Source organism: Sciurus vulgaris (genome assembly GCF_902686455.1).
Source record: "Sciurus vulgaris genome assembly, chromosome: 5".
Lineage (NCBI taxonomy): Eukaryota > Metazoa > Chordata > Mammalia > Rodentia > Sciuridae > Sciurus > Sciurus vulgaris.
Genome location: NC_136465.1, coordinates 3,446,243 through 3,461,448, shown reverse-complemented (window position 1 = coordinate 3,461,448; position 15,206 = coordinate 3,446,243). Strand labels below are relative to the sequence as shown.

The 15,206-nt window shown below is 42.7% G+C and overlaps 1 protein-coding gene across 1 annotated transcript in view; it reads left to right on the top strand.

Moving 5' to 3' along the window:
- LOC306662306 (CUB and sushi domain-containing protein 1-like) overlaps positions 1–15,206 on the top strand; it is a gene marked incomplete at its 3' end in the record, with an annotated part of 487,379 nt that overhangs the window by 295,430 nt on the left and 176,743 nt on the right. The window lies entirely within an intron of this gene.

The window sequence follows — 15,206 nt, the reverse complement described above, 5'->3', positions numbered from 1 at the left end:
TTCATCCACGTAGAACTAGACACAGTGTGAGACTCAGCATCCTTCCCCAAGAGGTGGCAGACAGTCGATCAGTGACTAATGGCCAAGCACAACCAGGGGCAGGTGGGTGTCTGAGTCCCTCCTGCAGGCCAAGAGTATCTGGTCACAGCTTGTGTCCAGAGTGATTCTTGTTTGGGGAAATGAGAATAACAGCTTTGAATGAGGCTGAGATATTTGGGGATTTTGTCTAATCCCATGGCCTACCAGTCCAGAGTGGCTAGAGAACCTGACTGGGTGTCCCACAGATCCATAGATTTAACTGCCATTCATTGGTGATCAATCACTTTGCATTAAACTTATATTAAAAAAAAAAAAATCTTTCAAGTTCTGCCATCTTACTCTTCCTGGGTTGCCCACAGGAGGTTTTTCTTCCTGGGAGTCTCGGTAGAGATTTAGCTGTGTCCTAAGGACTTGCCCAGAATGGGAAAGCATTCTACTTCTAATTTTTTAATATAATTTGCTATCTTCAAACTGCACATGATCATCTCAATATACACAGAAAAGAACCAATCGCAAATTATACTACAGAACTATAGTAACAAAAACAGTACGGTATTGGCATCAAAGTAGACATGAAGACCAATGGAAGAGAAGAAAAGACACAGAGACCAACCCACATACTTAACAGTCACCTGATACTTAACAAAGGTGCCAAAAAATATGTTGGAGAAAAGAGAGCCTTTTACACAATGATGCTGGGAAAACTGGATGTCTACATGTAGAAGAATAAAATTAGATCCCTATCTCTTACCCTGCACAAAGGTTAATTTGAAATGGATCAGAGACTTAAGAATCTCGCCAGAAATTTTGCAATTCCTAGAATGAAACATAGGGCCAACACTCCATCATATTGGGGCTGACACTAAATCCTTTAACATGACCCCAAAAGTACAAGAAATAAAACCAGGAATCAATAAATGGGATACCATCAAATTAAAAAGCTTCTGGGCAGCAAAGGAAACTAATACGTGTGAAGAGAGAGCCTACAGAGTGAAAATCTATGCCAGTTTGTCCTCAGATAGGGGACTAATATTTAGAATATATAAAGAATTCAAAAACGAAATAACAAAAAATCAATAAATGGACAAAAGACCTGAACAGACACTTCTTCAAAAGAAACACAAATGGCCAATAAATTTGTGAAAAAGTCATTCAATATCTCTATCAATCAGGGAAATGCAAATCAAAGCAACACTAAGATTTCATCTCCCTCCAGTCAGAATGGCAAGGATCAAGTATACAAATAGCAATAAAAGCTGGTGGGGGTGTGGGGGAAAGGTACCTTGACGCACTGTTGGTGGGACTGCAAATTAGTAACCACTCTGGAAAGCAGTGTGGAGATTCCTCACAGAACTAGGGGATGGAACCACCATATGATCCAGCCATCCTACTTCTTGGTATGTTCCCAAAAGATCTCAAATTGATAGATATACTATAGCAATACAGCCCACTCCATGTTTATAGCAACGCATTTCACAATAACCCAATTATGGAATCTACCTAGATGTCCATCAATATGATAAATGGATTAAGAAAATGTGTACAGTAGAATTTTACTCAGTCATAAAAGGAATGATATATTGTTACATACGTGCATATATGGATATGGAACAACAAATCCCATAATTATGTATAACTATAATGCACCAATAAAAAAATGTGGAAAGAGAGGGAAAAAAAGAATGAAATTCTGTCACTCACTGTTAAATGGAGAACATCATGCTAAGTGAAATAAGCCAAATTCAGCAAATTAAAGCTTAAATGGTTTCTTGAATATGTGGAAGCTGGAACGAAATAAGGGAGAAAAGGGTGTTTGATATCGTAAAGACAGAGGAAAGATCAGTGGAGAACAGGAGGGAGATGGAGCGAGGGCATTCGGAAAGAATTTCACAAAACCATGCTGCGTGTGTCTGAATAAACACGGTGAAGTCCACCTTTCTGCATCTGTATGAAAGAAAAAGTTAAAAATAAATTAGTAAACAAGTGAAAGGAGATCAGTGGAGTAGAGCATAAGAGGAGGAGGAGGGGAAAGAAAGGGCACTGGGGACTGAAATGGAGTAGATGAAACTCCATGCGTGCATGAATCTGTCAGTGGAAACCGACTACTGTATACACTATGATGCGCTAATAAAGCTCCACTTGCTATTTGGATGAGGCTAAAAAATACCTGTTGGCTCTCTGTCCTGCGTGCGTCCTCGTCCTCTAGGCCAGTGATGGTTTCTGTAGAAGGCCTTGTCACTGGGAAGGTCCAGCCTCAGCTTAGCTCAGGCTTCCTGTCAGCTTCCCGGTGATCAAGGCCAGGGGCTCAGTGTGACTTCCTAACACTTGGGCTTCTCCTGGGAATCAGCATATCTGGGCATCCCTCACATTCGGGCATGGACTGGACTTTAAATGTGCACGTCATGCTGATCTAGAAATCACTACTGTCCAGAACATAAAGGGAGAGACCCAGAACATGGCAGGACACACGTGTGCACTGAATCTGTGCATTGCCAGTGGGCATGCGGACCCCAGTGGACTCCAGCCCCCCTGAACTGCCCGCTGTCTGCCTGCCTTTTCCCTTGCACAGTGAGCGACACAGAGCTGATTACAGCAAGACGAAGCTGCTTGGACCAGCATCAGAGGCTTCACATGCTCTGCGGAGGGAAACAGCTTCTACCTGCTTCCCCACCAGGCCCAGGGCCTCACTGAGGCTTCCCTGGGCTCTCCCGGCATTAAAGCTTCAGTACTGCAGAGGGTGACTGTGTGTTTGGGGAACAAGTCAGTCCTATTGACCCATAATGATCAGGAGGCGTCCTGGCTGGGAATTTCCTTCGACAGTAAAGAAATACCTGACGTCCAGCTGAGCATGTTAGTGCTGCACTATGTGCATGGGGCGACTCTTCCCTGGCAATGCTTCTGAACAAGTCGAGTGTTAAAACTTGGATTTGAAGTCTTTGAAGCATTTAGATTGCCATTTATTTTGAAAACATCAATGCGAGACCTAGGGACCATGGTTCAAACAGTGCTTGTTTTGCTTTAATTTAATTTGGTTAGTGATAGAACAAACTTTATCACTCAAAATCCCTAAAGTCAAATAATTTGGCCATTATGATCTAATATTTCAAGAACCACAGAGGAAGTCAAGGGGCTCAGGTCAGGCACCCAGTAGGCCAAGAACATCCCTGAGGAACTCTCAAAGAAAGAAAAGTTGTCCAGCAGGACTAGTGGACAGGACAGGAGAACAGAGCCAGGTTAGGGTGAGGTCCGACTCCTTGATGTTTTACAGGAAAAGTTCTCATAATATTAGGAGGATCATTGGCAAACTGTTCTTTAAAAATAAATAATAGTAATGATCTTCTTCCATCTCAGCCTCTACCCTCTATTCAGTGAGCTTTATCTGCAATTACTGCAGTTTGCAAAATGGGCCTGGTCATCTCTCACATCTGGGAAGACAGGCTCATATCCAGGAGGCAAGTTTAAGGTCCAGAGCTCCTGCTGCAGATGAGTCAGTCCACAAAGCCCAGGGCTTTTCTGCCCCTGCACCACGCCCTCTGTCCTCCCCGTTTGGCTCTGGGGAGTGGGCAGACTCTGAAGGACTTTATTACCACTGGTGCGGTAATGTCTCTGCAGGTGGGGGTCTCACAGCACTGTGTCTGACCAAAGCTGCTCCCCAGGGTGAAATAGCAAAGGAAGTCTCACTGTCCTCACCCCCACTGAGCTCCAGGTCTGACTCACTGCTGTGGCCTGGCCCTGGATTGTGAGCCCATTCTGCCTGAGAAGGCCGAGATGGGAGTGGACACAGACGCTGCATTTTGGAGAAACTGGGGCTTCACATAAAACAGGGACGTTTCAAATCTGCCTATCGAGCTGTTGATGGCCAGCGTCCTAACCGAGATGCCACCTCTGTTTGCAATGAGCACGGCAGCACCTTATTCCCACCCTCTGAGGTGGTGCATGTGACACTCCTGTTAGGGCCACGCTTTGCTGTGTTCCCACGGAGCGTGTATGCAGGTTCAGTCTGCACTGGCAGCACCCCACGCGTGTGCTCCCATGCCTGGGCTGAGTTCTACACACTATGCTGGAAACAGGGAAATAGCAGGGCAGGCAGTGCCCTGCTCTCAGGAAGTCTGCAGAGAAGTTACAGAACAGATACACCACGAGTAAACAAGTGGACAATGATTTCACAAAGTGACAAATGTTACACAAAAATGAAACACCTTGTAGCACAGTGTGCAATGATGGAGGTGGGCCACTCATGGAACTGTGAATGTTGACAAAAAGAGACTTGCCCCCAGCATGCATGAGAATGGGGTCAGATATAGGAATATCTGGGGAAGGGATTCCAGGATACTGGATTTGCATGTGCAAAGGCCCTGAGGCAGGGGCAAGGTTGGTGACTTCAAGGAAGGGAAAGAATCTAAGCAGAGCAAACCTGCATGTGGTTGTGAGGACAAACATCAGGAATTGGTTTCCCAAGTTTGATCTGCAGGGTAAGGGTCACCTTGAACAGGCCTGTTAATGAGCAAAGGACACAAGAAGGAGCACCAGGTTCCTGGTTGTCACTCAGGTTCATGGGCCTCTGACTTTATGACTTTCTTTCCACTCATGTAGTGACTATTTCCCATAAATACTTGGGATTAAAATTCAACCAACTACCCTAAGGCTCTCAGCTACAGCAACTGAGATTCGTCTGCCCTTGGTATGTTGAGAAATAAGGTGTTTTTACAATTTCCTTTGTTGTTCCTGCAAAATGCCTGAAGACTTTAATTTTGAAACCCCTTAATCAAAGTCCTAGGAAGAGCAATTTAAGTCATGGTCCTTCTATAATTAATTGTTTTCCAAGTAATGCAGAGGCTGACGCAGCCTGTGAAGCCTAGAAGACGATGCGGAGGTTGATGCGATTTGATTTGCTTACCCCTTCAACAGTACTTATCTGATCAGGGAGGCGTGTGCTGCCATTATTGAAATTTGAGATCTCTGATATTTGAAATTCTGGAGCCACTTAGTCTGCCTATCCCTTAGTCTTTAAAGAACACAGACCACTCCGAGGGAGCTGAGCAGACCGTCTTCTCTCACTGGAGGCGGTTCTGGTGTCTGCAGCAAGCCCACAGGTATGCAGTTCAGCCTGATGACGATCGGTCAAAACAGGAGACTCCAGAGGTCAAAGGTCTGATTGAAAGAAGGTAACCAGATTTTCACGTGCATAGTGATTTACGTGAGATGTGAAACCATTGATTAAGATTTTCACCGAATGGATATAAGACATGAGAGGAGACTGCCACTGAGAGTAATAAGTACTTCAGTCGTAAGATTCTCCCCCTTGAATTGTGTTATTTAATAAATAAGCTCAGTAAGAGGACGTGAGGAATTGTCTTTGGACCTAAGGCTTCAGCGACTTCAGATTCTAAATGCTGTGATAATTTGGGATGGCAGGATGTAAGTCCTAAAGGCTGTTGTTCTGAAGTCCTGGTGCTTCTATAGCTTGGGTTCATTCTGTTAGATGGTGTCTGGTCCCACGTTGTGGACGACCATGTCTGCAGTCTTCTCATCTCCCAGCCCTTCCAGTGTGGCTGTTCCTGCCATCTTCCACGGGATGTGTTTCCTTGCTGGTGGGATCCAGCATGGGTACCGCTTCCTGCAGGGCCTTCTTCACATGCAGAATAGGCAGTCTCTTACCACAGTTCATGACCTGAATAGAGACTCCCACAGCTAGCAAAGCAAGGGCTGAGCTCTCCCCAACCACAAAGGCTGTACAAGACTTAAATGAGATAGCACATTCCAAGTGCTTAGCACATGTTTTTAAATAATGTGTCTACCACTCTCTAAGAATGGGCCACTAGGCACACAATTGGAAACAATATACAGCCACAGGTGGAATCCAGGAGCCTATCTTATGCATACTTCCATTCATCAAATGCTTGTAATGAGTCAGGATGAATCACAGATGAATCATCCTAGCAAGCACCCTATTCTAGGAAATGAAAGGTATGTATCACTACACAGCATACAAACCAAAGACCAAAACCCAGGAGAGCAACAGATCAAATGTGGGGAACATTCAGAGCAGAGAGCTTGGTGCATCTATGACGTGGGCACAGTGCTACTTTCTCTGCTGAGTGTTTTCAAGACTGACATTCAAAGTAGAGAATTTTTCAATGGCAAGGAGCCCCCTCCACTGGAATGTGTTTTGGGGAGTCAAAGATGGTGGTGCTAACTATCATCAAATTGTGACCCACCAGGTCCCAGGGGTTCTTCCCAGGAATTGGCCAGCTTGTCCTTCTCAAGAGAAAGAGCATGGTATGCCCCAGGCACACTAGGTCATCCTGAAGCAAGAGACCCCCGCCCTCCACCCAGCTCCAGCTCTCTTGGGCTACTGCTTAGTTTGTAGCATTGGCAAATACATCCTCCAAGATCAAACAGCCCTGTGACATACCAGGCACTAGGCCATTGTAGAGGTGTATATTAGGGCCCAGTAAGATGACATCGGGAGTTATCTTTGGTCCTAGGACTTCAGTGACTCCAGGTTCTAAATGCTACTTGATGGAACATCCCTCATCTGTGTCCATGGGCACATTGCTAGCTTCACTCAACCATGGATAGAAAGCACTTGGGGGACATTTGCATCTGTACTGAACATGTGCACACATTTTTTCTCATCATTATTCCTTGAAGATTACAGCCAAATAACTATTTACATAGCATTTGCAATGTGTTAGGTATTAGAGGTAGAGAGAACATAGAGCATACAGGATGATGTGCCCATGTTCTACGCCAATATCCTGCTGGTCTACAGAAGGACTTGAGCGTTCATGGACTTGGGTGCCCTTGCAGGTCCCTGAAGTGATCTGCTAAGATACTGCAGGTTTTACTTTCCTGCAATGGATGCCAATTAATTTTACAGAAAAGCTGACATTAGAGTAGGGCCCCAACAATCTGGGGTTGGTGGCTGTTTTTTTTTGTGGTTTAAGCTGCTCGTTACGCTGTGCATTCAGGATTTGGAAAACACACTGGATATATGTAATGCACAGCACTTCCCAGGGCGACCGTCCGCAGCAATGCAGCTGTGCTTTGGTGTCAGAAGGCCCCGCGTCTCCTCCGGGAGACTTGGGCAGCTCACTTCATGTCTGCCTGCGTTTCTACGTCCATGCCATTAAGACGTGGGACAGCTGTGATGGCCAGCTAGGATGAGAGTGAAGGATGATAAGGAAGAGTCCAAGTGATTGCAGTTAGCGCTCTGCATTTTAACTGTGGCACTGAAGACCTCGGTGCCCGGTAGAAACCTGCACAAACCAGGCCGCAGAGCCCCCCCTGTGCCTAGCCGTTTGTCCACTGTCTAAGAACCAGTGTTTCATGGTTTCATTTAAGTGCAACATGGTTTACATACCAGTTTGTTTAAATCATGGCTTGTATTCAAATGTTTTGATTACAGCAGCAAAAACTTATCTGTACAATATTCGGTGTGTGTCCCTGCATCTGTGGTTTCTGGTGTATATGCAATGTGGGTGTTCACGTGTGTGTATCATGAGACCAAACATGAGTGTCAGTGGAGGAGCAAGGGTACCTGTGCACACACATTACACAACACACAGGTCGTCTTTTTTCACATTGGTATTAATGTCGGATAGCAAGATAGCTTCCAGCATTGGTACTGGTAGAAAGAAGGCCATTCTTCTTTTTTTTTTTTTTTTTTTTTTTTTAGTGATAATTGAAGTTTTCATCTTTGTAAAATAAACAAATCAATTTCAACTAAAATATTAAAAACGTTCCTCAAACACCACAGAATATTTTGGTGCCTGAGGAAATATAACTTCCAAAAAGGTACAAGAGGTTCATGTGGAGCAACATGTAAAAATATGATTGTGTTTGTCACATTTAAAAGTCTGTAGTCAAAATAATCTGCTTGACTTCTTCTAATATTTCAGATGAATATCTCATTTTTTAAAAAAATTAGAGTATTACATTTATATATAGTAGTTGGGTTCCTTTTGACATAATCATACATACGAGGAATTTATTTCAATCCCATCCGCTCCCCTCTATCTCCTACCTCCTCCCTTTTCTCTCACCTCCCATCGGCCGATCTTCTGGTTCTGTGTCTTCCTTCCCTCTTCTCATTCTTCTGCTCCTCCAGGATCTTCCCCAGACCTTTGGGATACCTGACCCTCCCCCACTGCCGACGTTCCCTTATTTTGCTCTAGCTTCCACATATGATAGAAAATATTTGACCCTTGATATTCCGAGTCTGGCTAATCCCACTTAGCATGATTTTCTCCATTTCTGTCCATTTGCTGGCAAATGCCATTATTTCATTCTTCTTTGTGGCTGAGTAAAACTTCATTGTGTCTATGTACGTTTTCAGATCCGTTCATCTATTGACAGGCATCTCGGTGGATTCCTAATCAGGCTATTGTGAATTGTTCTGCTATGAACATTGCACTCGTTATATCTCTATTGAATGCCTCTTTTGGTTATATTAGATAAATACTGAGGCGTGGGATAGCTGGGCCATATGGCGGGTGCATTCCTGGGTTTTTGAGTAACCTCCACACTTCTTTCCAAAGTGGTTGTATTAATTTTCAGACCCACCAACAATGTATCAGTGTATCTTTTCTCCCATATCCTAGCCATCTTCTATTATCATTTGTATTCTTGAAAATTGTCTTTCTGGCTTCAGTGAGATAGAATCTTAGCATCGTTGTGATTTGCTTTTCCCTGATCACTGGAGATGCTAACCGTTTTGTATATATTTTTTTTTTGCCACTTGTGTTTCTTTTGAAAAATTTGTTTAGATCTGTTGTCTATTTATTGATTGGGTTTTTTTTTTTTTTGCATTAAAACTTTTGAGTTCCTTATGCATTCTGCACACTCACTCTCTGTCCGATGAGTAGCTGGCAAAGATGTTCTCCCATTCCGTAGGCTCTCTTTTCATGCTCTTAATTTCATTCTGTGGTATTGGTATATGTAGGTTTCTATATCTTCATGATTAAGTTTGGGTATGTTGTATGTGTCTAGAAATTGGTTCATGTCTTCTAGATTTTATAGTATAAATTTTCAAATACTCAATGATACTCTGAATTTCAGAGGTGTCTAGTGATTTCTCCTTGTTTATCTCTAGCTTTGTTAATTTATGTCTTCCCTCTCTTTCTTTTGGTTATTTTGGCTAGGGGTTTAACCATCTTACATATTTTTTTCAAACAACCAACCATTTGTTGCATTGATCCTGTGTATCACTTTTTTATTCTCAATTTCAACTCTGATTTTTCATTATTTCCTGTCTTCTGTTGACTTGGGGGTAGTTTGTACTCCTTTATCTAAGGCCTTGAGGTGGAGCATAAGCTTATTTATTTGATATCTCTCTAGTTTTTTTTTTTTTTTTTTTTTTTTTTGTGGTGCTGGGGATTGAACCCAGGGCCTTGAGCTTACAAGGCAAGCACTCTACTGACTGAGCTATATCCTCTGCCCCTAGTTTTTTTAATGTAGGTTCTCAGTGCATAAATTTTCCTCATAGAACTGATTTCATATAGTCCCAGAGATTTCAATGTGTTGTGTCATTGTTTTCATTTGTTTCTAAGAAAGTCTTCATTTTTTTCTCTGATCAAGTCTTCATTTAAAAGAATACTATTTATTCATCATATGTTTATGGGGTTTCTATTATTTTTCTTGTTGATTTCTAGTTTCTTTCCATTATTATCTGATAGGAAGCATGGGATTATATCTAAGTTTTTTTTTTTTTTTTAATTTGCTGAGTCTTACATTGTGACCTATAATATGGTCTATTTTGGAAAAGATTCCACAAATGGCTGATAAAAATGTAAATTCAGTTGTTTTGGTTGTTTTGGGGTGACATATTTCATAGATATCTATTAGCTTCATTTGATTTATGGAATTATTTATATTGGATATATCTTTATTGATTTTATGCTTTATGACTAGTCTATTGGTAATAGGAGTGTGTTAAAAATCACCCATTATTATTATATTGGGTTCTAGCTGGGATTTAATGTCAAGAAGTATTTTTAATGTAATTGGGCGTGCTGAATTTGGGGCATATATGAAATCAAATTTGTAGAATATGAAAATAGCTAATCCAGCTTGTTTATAGATTCCATTTACATGGAATAACTTTTTCCATTATTTTACCTTCAGTCTGTGGGTGTCCTTATCTATGAGTCTCTTGTAGACAGCATTATGAGTCTCTTGTAGATAGCATATAGTTGGATTTTTTTTAATTCATTCTGTTGACCTTTAATTGGGGAGTTGAGACCATTTATTTTCAGAGTTATGTTCATGTTTTATTGCCATTTTAATTTTATGTTGTGTTTAATTCTGTCTTGATGCTCATTTAGATGATTATTCTTCTATGTATCTTTATCTATTTTGGAGTTATTGGATATGTTTTTGGGTTTCTCTGTGTAGTTTATCTTTGGGAAGTTATTTGTAGTGCTGGCTTCGTTGTCAGAATTCTTATAGTTTAGCCTTGTCATGGAATGATTTTATTTCTGCACAGAATATGAAGGAGAACTTTGCTGGATAGCAATCTTAGATGGTAATTGTTTTCCTTTAGAGTTTAGAATATCTTATTCCAGACCCTCCTTGCTTTTCAGGTCTGAGTTGGGAAGTAAGAAGTGAACTTTATTGATTAGCCTCATTGTTTTGTAGCTTTTAATACTTTTCCCCTATTTTCTTGTTAGGCAATTTGGTTGTGATGTGTCTTGGAGAACTTCTCTTCTGGATTGGTCTATATGGGGTGCTGTATGCCTCCTATATATGAAGGTCTATTTCATTTCTGGTACGGGGAAAGTTTTCTATGACTATCTCACTGAAAATTTTCATAATACCTTTAGCTTGTATCTCCATGTTCTCTTCTATCTCAAGGATTCTCAGCATTGGTCACTAATTCTTACGGACAACATCCTTAGATTACTTTATATCCAGGTCTGGGTCAGTTACCCACTATAATACAATGAAATGATGTTTGAAATTTTTTAAAGTTAAAGATTTTTAAAAAACAATGAATAGATTCAAATATAAGAAGAAAAAAGTGAGGAAAGAAAAAAATAAAAATAGCAAGATTTTACATTTTTTTATATTTTATTCTGAGGAATAAAGGGCTTATTCCTGCAGAGGTGGTCAAAACTGTTGACAGGAATGGCTGTTCACCTCTGCGGGTTGTTTTGGGGTTTGTAACCTTGGGTGGAGGGCCGGGTTATTAAGTCCACACCTCTGCGTTCCTCTCTCAGCTGCCAGTCTGTGTGGGAGGCATGCTGGTGGGTGGCAACAGATCTCAGCTCGGTCTCCTGGCACACAGTGGGGTAGCACCGTTCCGTGGGACACCTTGCGTTTCTGGGGCGGGGTTTTGCGGGGTTCTGCATCGGAGACCGTTCCACGCTCGCTGCTGGAGGGGATGCGGGTCTCGCCGCGTGTCTGGAGCTTTAGGTCTGGTGAAATCCACCGCTAGGGTGCAGGACACCTCCTGGGGTTTCACCCTCAGCACCATGAACATAAAAGGCTGGGATCTGCCCGGGAGTGCAGAAGCCCCGAGGGCAGGTAGGCTTGGTGATCGAAGGGCTCTGGGGACCCTGACGAGCCATTCTCCCAGGCACGGTCTCCACCTTCCCAGACTCACGTGGCCTCCATTTCCTCCATTCAACCCGATTTCCTGGTCTACACTAATTGCCTATCCTCAATTCTGGCTTTACGGCCCTCCCCGCTGCCCGCCGGGTTTCTCGGACAGGCTGGGTCCACGTCTGGCCTCCTGCGACTGGACTTCCCAGGGCTCAGGACAGGGTCAGAGAGAGGCTTGCAGCCACCTGCCCCAGAGCTGACCCCTGAGCTGGCAGCCTGTAGGGACGCGTGGCCCTCACCAGGAGGGGACGGCCTCCAGAACCCTGGGCACCCTCCGGGACAGGCGGGGACACAGCTCACAGCGCTTGAGCGGAGCCAGGGTGGCGCGGCTGGGGGCCTGTGCGGAGCCCCCACCTTCCTTTGTTTGAATCGCACGTGGACCGAAGCGTTGCACAGATGTCGCAGAGTCGGCCTGCGCTCACGGATGCTTTATTATGTTAGGCTACGACCCTTGATTCAGCTGAATCAGTCTTTCTTCAGTCTATACATTAGCATAATACCTGAATTAAATTGTGGTATCAGTGAAGAAAATAAATCGAGGAGTGCTCACTCGTTATCACAGCTTTCCATCTAGGAATTATCCATTTGGAGACTCATGTAATTCCAAACATTATTGGCCATTATTTTTTATGTGTGCTTTAGGAACAATGGACGTTATATAGATAATATCAGTGCTGCAATCCCCGGGTTCAAAGCTACTATTATTACTAAGGAGTATTTTTCAATTCCATGTTAGTTTGGGTGCAAGGCTAATGCCCTTTACCCTGAGTGTCTTTAGTTAATACTATTGTAGTAATGTTGTTTAGACATGATTTTAATGTAGCTTATGTCATTTATAGTTATTCTAATAAAAAGTGTGATGCTTTACATAAGCCACATATTGACTAACTTGAGAGCAAGTAGTTGCTTCTCTAAAGGAACCAAATCTGCTTGGAGTGAAGCAGGGTGGGACTGTTTACTTCCACTAAGAAAGGTCAAGGAGGTTGCTAATTTTTACATTTTGCAGAAAACCCTATTTCCTCCTACCTCCAGGATGTGCCCTGAGCCAGGGAGGACCTGGCCAGGGCAGAGTGGATCTCAGAGGTCCTGCTTCATGAGGCACTTGTTATTTCCAACATGAGAAATGTCCCTCTCTGATTTGGCATCTTTAGCTGCCTATGTGTTTCTTCCATGCCATTGCCTTATTCTTGCTAATGTGCCAGATTTATCAATTGCTTTATGTATATGGCATCTTCAAATGTGTGTATTGCCAACATCTTCTCTTTCCTTGGGTTTCCTGCTAAATCATTGCTCTTATGATCATTCCTTTATGTGCTCAATTTAAGAAAGGTTTGCACGAAGCTGTGAAAAATATATTTTATTTGATATATTCTGAAAGCATTTTCATTTTGTATTTTATGTTGAGGTACACAGTTAATTGGGGATTGGTCTTTGTATATACTGTGAGATGAGAATCAGAGTTCCTTTTTCCCATTTGGAAATCCAGTTGTCTCAGGACCATGGGTTGAGAAGCCCTTTTCCTTTCTAGGCAGTGTGTAGCTTTGTCATAAATCTGGCTTCTGTAGCTGGGTGGGTTTTGGACTTTCTCTTTGGTTCCACTGGCAATTCATCTTGGCTGGCACCATTCAAACCCTATTTTAGCTACTGTAGCGTTACAATCAGAGCATAATAAGCAGCATAAGAGCTCCTTTTCTGTTCTTTTTCAAGATTGTCTTGGTCGAAATCAAATGAATCAGAACCTATTTTAGGCATAGAAACTTTAAGAACCTCATAGTTGATGAGAAAGTAAGGCCAAGGCTGAGGGTTAGCCTGCTAGGAACTTTTGAGCAGCTCCTGAAGGTTCTAACTGGGCTCCTGGAAAAGTAGGTTCTGATCAAACATGACTCATTCTGCAAAATGCACTGTCCTAACTGGCACCCTAAACGCAGCCTAATGCTGTTCCTGGGAGAAGTCTTAATTTCTGATAATCTAGCTCAAAATGATGGGTCTATAATAGTAACTCCTTTCCAGTTGACGTTTTTCCTTGAATTTTTCTTTTCTCCAATTTATAATCAAGTCTTCACTTTTTTTGATTTACTATGAAGGAAGAATTGCTAGATAAACCAGAAAAGCTATTTTCTTTAAAGACCTTTCAAAACCCCACAGCTTTAATATCTACTTGTTACAGTGTTATTGTTAGATTTAAATTTAGTGGAAAATGGGCTTCTTATTAGTTCTTTGGTTTTAAACTCATAAATCCCTTTCATTAAATCTTTTTTATTAAGATTTAGCAAACTCCCCCAAGCATTTGATAATATTACTGTGAACGATTTGAGCTCACTAAGACCTACTATTGCAAGGCTTTTTTCTAAGTGCAAAATGCATTTGGAAATAATTTTTCTGTTTGCAGTTCAACAGTGAAGGCTGGGATAATACTTGTGTTCAAGGACTTGCACTGCATGCAATAATCTGAGTATGTCCAAGTCCCTTGCAAATTTTCTTAATATTTTCTAGTGTCTAAATATTTAAATTTGTTTCAAACACATTGGTGGGAAATGGCCAGATGGAGATGGAAGGAAAGACCCCAAAGAGTTTCCAGGAGCTACGTAATAGCTTACTTCAAACCAATTAAACACAGGAATGATTTGAGAGGAGTAAATCTGTCTTCGCATGCTGGTGATATTTACAGTAGAAACAAAGTGCCGCTAGGGCATTGTGAACGGTCTGTGTCCTGATCTCAGTGCCTGCTCTTTGTCATTGAGGTGCCTCAACCCAGGTGCATAGCCACCATGGCCAGCTGTTAGAGGAAACTCAAGAGAAAAAAACTACACACAGGCAGGGAATTAGCCTGGTCCTGAGGGCTCCTCTAGGGCAGTGGTCACCTGAGAGGGCAGGGAGATGGACTTGGCCCAGAATCGTTGAGCAAAGGCAGAGGATAAAGGATGAGGTGGCAGGAAGAAATGAAGAGGTGCATCTGGGAGGGGAGGGATCTGTTAGTCCAGGATTGGAAGGAGATTGAAAGGTTCTGTGGTTGCCCCAGTCTCCCAGGACCTGTCCTTCCAGCTGAACATCCTGGCAGGAAGCCTGAGCCTATTGTCACTCAAGGACCTGTTCCGTAGAGGATTACTCCTGAAGTCTGGTCATCACCCGTGGAGCTGAATCGCAGAGTTGTTCACACAATCCTGGGAAGCAGAGGCTGAAGGGAGTCAGTTCCTTGTGCTTCCAAAGCTCAGCCCATCACCACCAGCTGCTCCTCACTCTCTCTGCATCTCGAGGACCTTACACACCAAGAATATCTTCGTTTGCCCCGCAGGCAGACGAGCGGGAGGTCAAGCAGAGTGTGGGATGGCTGAGAACCTACCCAGATAACTCCCCTTGGCTTATATTCTTCTGCATTGTATGACACTGCAGCCTGTTCATATTATCACACATGGAAGCCATTCAGCCACAGTGATACCTGTGTGTGTATGTATACATTTTAATAGTGTTTATTTTATGTGCAATGCAGTTTCCCCCAACAAGGACGGTATGGACTTCATGCAGCAAACACCTGTGCAGATAATTAGCACCAAATTTCTTCC